Source organism: Sesamum indicum, linkage group LG5 (assembly GCF_000512975.1).
Source record: "Sesamum indicum cultivar Zhongzhi No. 13 linkage group LG5, S_indicum_v1.0, whole genome shotgun sequence".
Classification (NCBI taxonomy): domain Eukaryota; kingdom Viridiplantae; phylum Streptophyta; class Magnoliopsida; order Lamiales; family Pedaliaceae; genus Sesamum; species Sesamum indicum.
The window spans coordinates 16520127-16526820 of record NC_026149.1 but is presented as its reverse complement, the minus strand read 5'-3'; the positions used below and the strand labels follow the sequence as shown (position 1 = coordinate 16526820).

At 35.8% G+C, this 6694-nt stretch overlaps 1 pseudogene; it reads right to left on the bottom strand.

Moving 5' to 3' along the window:
• Positions 45-6097, bottom strand: LOC105162708 (annotated as a pseudogene).

Sequence of the window (6694 nt, the reverse complement as noted above, 5' to 3'; positions counted from 1 at the left end):
ATTTTACTAATGAATGGGTCTAATTGTTAAACACAAACAAACATTAAAGAAATTAGATATAATTTCTGGGTTTATAAAATTAATTTGACTGTATAAAATTGCAGGTACTAGTAAATGTCAAATCACTACTTTAAAAGTTACTGGAATGAATATTCTAGAAACAATTGCACTTCCGCACCACTTTCTCTGTAGGAGAATATCCAACAATTGCTACTTTCTTGACTAAAAGTGGACTATTCTCCGGGTTTGAATCATACACATCTAAGTTCTCCACAAAGACATCACTGGAACTACATTCGATCGTATGCTGCAAAGAAACTGAATCTATCGCTTTCTGAAAAGATGGTGGAAGTGGAACCTCATGCGGTGGGACATATCTTAGTATCAGCACAGAAATTGCCACCATTGTATATGCAAGAAGTGTGCCCAAACTGACCTGCAGGTAGAATTTAGCTATCAAGGCCATGCAAAAAGAACTTCCCATTAATAACAGTAACCAATTTCTAAAGGTTCACTTCCTAAAAGTTCAAAACTGAATATCAATCTTTCTCCGCCACAATATAAGAAAGAAAAACGAACAGCGGCGTACCATTCCAGACAACTGTTCCACATCCATGATGAATGCCAAGATTCCGGCAATCAGTCCAGTCACAGGAACTTGAGTGCTTTTACTGACATCTGAAAAAAATGATGGCGGCAAGCCGTCTCTAGCCATTGCCCTTAATATTCGTGACTGTTATATAGATACAAGCAAAAAGGAAAATTTAGTTGAGAAAATAGAGATCAATATTCTTAAGAAATTTTCATTAGCCTGAGAGACTATAGATTACATGGTGTGTGCACAAATCCCAGATATATCAATTGGCCCAAGAATTTGTCGTTTAGATAATGACACCAACCATAGTACTCTTACCTAAAAGAACTTGACCAGAAAGGCATAGATTGAACATCATTGTCAGTGACTTGATGTGAAAAAGAAAAGGCTGTCATAGGATTGGTCCCAATAGAAGAAAAGTCTTCAAAAAGATTGGATGATTTATGTGATCCAAGTTTATGGGTGAATATTGGTTGCAATCCCCAACCACACGGGTGGAGTCACTCTAGCCCCTTGCCACCTTCAACTGAAAGCATAGAGCTCTCATTTAATAATGTTTCGGAAAATTATGAAGTTTTAAAATTTTTATTTGAAAGAAGCAACTACTTTGAAATACACCATTAAAAAACTGAATTTTCTATTTAAGTTACAAAATAGAATATCTTTTCAGTAATAAATTAACTTATTCTCAATCATCATAAATAGTCATTGAATAATTGGGTTAATTGCATTTTACCCTAATGTGAAAATAAGTACAAAACCTTTCTAAACAAAAAACAATAGCAATGCTACCCTTGAACTTCTAAAAAGGAAGCTTACTACCTCCCGCATCTGGGAGTCACACCGCACTCTTTTCAAAAGTTCATAGGATCCCATTCCTTTCAGGGGAGTTCCTTTTGCCTTTCATTATTTTTATAGGCGCCTATTGTAATTGACCCCTTTATAATTAGCACTTTCTAGAAAATCTCATCAGAACTTTAAATAAGGATAATTTCACCCAAAGCCCACACAATTGGATAGGCAGCACAGCGTTCACGGATGAGGGAGATAGTTCTCTCCAAGGAACTCGACAAAATAATCTCGTATTTAAGGAGAAGAGGTACCATTAAAGGAAGGAGATCGAAGAGATCAAATCAGGCTGCTTGTTCACAAAACAAACAATCTTTGCAGAGTTTAAGATGTCTATTCTAATGTCGTAAGGCCAAAGCAGTCGCAAATGAACGTCCTACATTCTTATTCTCAAAATTTGAAGCTATTCCTTTCAATATGCTTCATTTTCCAAAAGATGGTTTCAGGCAGACATACAGATGTAAAGAAACTTGAGCTGGCTCGCTAAAGCTCGAGTTCTCGAGCTAGCTTTAACTTGTTGAATTCGAGCTCTAACTCGATCCAAGCTCATCCAAATGATCTCCAGCTGCGAATGAACTTATTTCAATTTACTTATACTTTCAGTGCTACTATAATTTTATTGGTAATAATAGTGGCAGTAATAATAATTATGCATTAGTTTTAATAATAATAATGATAATAGTATATTTACCTTATGCTGTAATCCTATAATATAATAAACATACTAACAATTAAAGATTATATTTAAATTTAACAAATCTGAAATCTAATAAATCTGATTGTATAAAAGTTAAGATAATAACAAGAAAAATATTAAATATAATACAATAACTATTTTAAAATGATTAGAAAGATACCATACTGAAGTACAATAATTACTCTTTTTATAGTAGGCCTTAAGTTCAAGCTCAAACTAGAATAGGCTCAACTGTAGAATGAACTAAGCTCAGATTTGAAGTTTCTCAACCAAGGTCGAATACAAACTCGATAAAAATTTTCAGAAGACTCATTTACAACTCCTAGTTAGACCAACCTCATAAATAAAGTTATGTTTCTTATATAGTAATTTTAAGTATAAAATTCAATCTGGTATGAATAAATTGCCTAATGTAGTTACTAAAACAAAAATTTTAAAGTTTAATATTTTAACTTCAATGTTTTCCTCGAATATTTTAAAAACAAACAAAATTGGAGAAGTAAATATATTTTCTTAATTGGAGGGAGCAAAGTGAAACTTTGAGGTTGCGAAGATTCGTGCATACAACAGTTTGATAATTACTACAAACACACGGACACATCAAAGAAAAGCATAATCTCGTCGAAGGACCATGTAAACTATATTCCTGTCCTATCTACAGTGGACATTGGATACCACATCTACCAAAAATGACCATATAGACTGGAAACTTTAAAAGATCTAAGTTATCAGTTCTTCAGACTTAGGGATGCTAAACAATAAAATCACACAAATTTTCGATGGTTATAGAAGTCACTTATTAGCTAAAATATAGAGCTCGAATTCATTGGTGTTGCAGGGATGAATATCAGTTACCTGGGGGAGGATAGACCCCATGAACGATGAGCACAGAGCAGTACAAGATCCAATAGTTACTACATACCTGCATTAAAGTAAAGACAATGATGGAGAAAGGAGCTAGAGCAATAAAATGCACAAAGCTCACACAAGACTCAACCAAATATCCCAGAGCAAAACTTTTAACTTACGCCGCCCAACTAGCAAAGGCAGAGGAGATGGGAGTGTCCGGATCCATTGTGTAATAGGGTACTAAACCAACAACAACCATGGAAACCAACATGTACAGGGTGCAGCATATAGAAAGTGCAAAACCAACACCGATAGGTAGATCTGTTTGAGGGTTTTTCACCTGCACATGGAGAGAAAAGTCACTAGCAGGCTCTATTCCACAACTATTATAGAAAACAGAAAAGCTCTCAGAGAGACTAGCAAACCTCTTCTGCTGTACTAGTAACGGAATCGAACCCTGTATATGCAAAAAAAAACAGTTGAAGCGCCAGCAAGCATTCCTTCGATCCCAAAGGGAAAATATCTAACAATATGGAAGTTCCATTAGCAAATTCATAGTCCTAGGACAGGAAAATAATTTTTTCTTAAAAAAGAAAATCAAGAACAAAGCAGAAAATTTTACCAAGATGAACAATAATTACCCAGAAGGAAGTTCATAACCACGCCATCCAGTCTTGAGGCCCAAATATCCGCCAGTGACACAGATAAGATCAGCGCACATATATTGGCAGTAGTAACAATTCCTTGGATAAGAGTACTCTGCAGATATCATATTTTTTGAGTTTGCAAAGGTTAATCATGTAAATTTCAGGAGCAGAAAATTAATATTAGAAAGAAACCTCCTTAATTCCCACACATAAAAGACCCGTGACCACAATAACTAAGATAGCTGCACATGGATCAACCACAATGCCAAATCCAGGGATGGCCTGCCGAGCTATAAAACAAGGGAGACTATTTGGACCTCCGAAAAGCAAGGCCTGGTGAAGAAATAAATAAAATAAACAAAAACTTAGTTGCCACCAAGTATCCATCATCGATTAATGGCAAGAAACGTTCAGTTAGAAGCATGAAGACTGATTAGCAGAATGAAAAATAAAACCTTAAATGATCATTTAATATTAAAGCCAATGTTGTTTGTTGAGCATTAAATGTATTGTTTATTATACACGTTAAGAAGTACTGGAAGAATCTGAAAAACGTGATACAAGACTTAATAAAAAGACGAAACATCAAGAGTATGTAGGGCACCAGATTGGGGGACAAGCCGCGAGCAACTGCAGAACTTCCTATAGTATATTCCAACATCAATGCCCACCCAATCAACCAAGCAACACTTTCCAAAAAAAAAATGTTAAATTTAAATACAAAAATGTATCTTTCACATTGAGCAAAGGACTGTAGTTATCATTCCCTGGACACACAAGGTGAGAACCCGCAAATGTCACTTTGGCAAAATGGGTCGCACTAACAACTACTTCCCTTTAGTCCTCACTTTGCCAAAATGGTTGACCCAAATTGCTAGACAAATTCCTCACCACTTAACTTATGAACTAGTCAAATATTTCCTTGCACTATCCATGGGAGATATGAGAGGAGAATGTGTGAAACAAAGGGTTGGTTTCTTTACAAGGAAGTCACTTCATAAAATCAGATAGACAAGAGAAGTAAGACAAAGAACTTCACAATTGCAAAGGTCTAACAGATGATAATATATACACGGAAAATTATAGATATATCCAGAATTTATATCGAAGGTATGAGAAAACAGAAAAACTATTTAAACAATGCAAAAAAATTAAAAACAGAAATATTACGCCTCTCCAATGAATATGTAAGAATAATGATAGGCACTTCCAGCGGAAGGGAAACGACTTGCTAGCTCGGCATAGCAGAAAGCAGAGAGAGCAGCTGCTATTCCAGCTATCAGAAAGGAAAGTGTAAGAGCTGGCCCTGAATGCTCTCTAGCAACTGTACCAACAAGAATATAGACCCCAGAACCAATTGTTGAACCAACTCCTAGAAGATCAAACAAAGTCCATGAAACGATTGATATAGGTAATGATATTGAATCATCTATCCATGCATATTCGGAAATCAAATATTTAATTAAGATCAAAACGACAAACATGGATTGAGTATGATCATGAGTAGATTGTGATTAGATATGGGGTGATATTCTCCACTTACATAAACAGTAAACCTAACCTATATGTATGTGACAATTCTAGTTTAAAAATAAGAGAATAAAACATGATCTAGCCCTTTCGGCAACTGCCTCATGCATGACATAGGCCAAGTTGTTGAACCACGTAACTCGTATCTTCTTGTTTCTCTCTTCTTTTGTCTATATAATTTAAGACATACAATATTAGTAGTATAAAGCTATATAAACAAAATGCAACTTAACTTCACTGAAGCCCATAAACATGAGAATTTTAAAAGGATTAAAGTTGAAACACAAAAATGAGAATTTAATTTCCACAAGCAAAATAATTAAATTATCACACTGTGAGGCATAGTTGAATAAAATTAAACCAAAGCCAAGCAGAACACCTTCAAATATAAAACCAATTGCCAGAGACAGAGAAACATAAGAAATGAAAAAGCAGCATACAAACTCAAATTACGTATAAAAAGAAGAACCAAACAGCATATCAGAAAATGTTTACCTACGGCAATGAGATGAGGTACAGTCAGAGCTTTGGCCAACTGATGCTGGCCACTTCTAGAGGAAGAAGATGAGTTTGCATGCTCAGAATCAACCTGTTTTCTCCTTACAAGATTTCCAAAGCCACCACCACGTTTCTGCATATATACCAGAAAGAAATTCAATGAAAAAGAAATTTCTCAATTGAGTGCTCAAAGAGCTCAATCTTGCTTCCCAAAAATGAAAAAAGTACACAACTTCTGGATTTATTCCTATGTATACAAGTTTTCAATAAAATTCAAAGAATTCTCAGAACATAACCTGCATAACAGAATCTCGAAAAGTGGCCATCATGGAGGTGGCGAAAATATACGGGGAATCAGGCGTTTGGCCCCAAATACAGAGAAAGATAAAATCTCAACAAAGCCCCAAATATTTCTGTTTTTCAACACTTAACCCTTGGAAATGGCTGAGGAATTTGAGTCCAGAAGATTAATGGAGGAAAACATCATAGCAGCTTTGAAGGACGAAAATATCAACACAATTGGAATTTGTGGGCTTGGGGGCATAGGTAAGACAAGAATGGCGGGACGAATCGGGGAGAAGGGGAAAGGTGAGAAACTGTTCAAATCTGTTGTGTTGGTATGGGTTGGCCCAATTTTTGACCCAGAGAGGATTGCATATGAGATTTCTGATTATTTGGGTGTTAAAGTGGAAGTGGGGAATTTTATGGCCACAGTAAATAAATTGCGGTGTAGATTGCTTGTGGAAGAGAGGATTCTGATAATACTGGATGATGTTTGGAAGATGCTAGATTTAGAGAAAGTTGGAATTCCGCTGCACAAGCACAAGGGTTCGTGCAAAATCTTGGTAACTTCCAGATTGGAGGATGTTTGCTTGGCTATGGGAGCTAATGCGATTTTTGCACTGCAAGGCTCAACAGAAGAGATCATGAAAGGTGCTTGTTAATTAAATGGCTCAAACCAATTCGGCTGGGCCCAAGCAATGGATGGCTTACTTACTTATGGCCCATCCGGTTACTCAATCCAAAGAC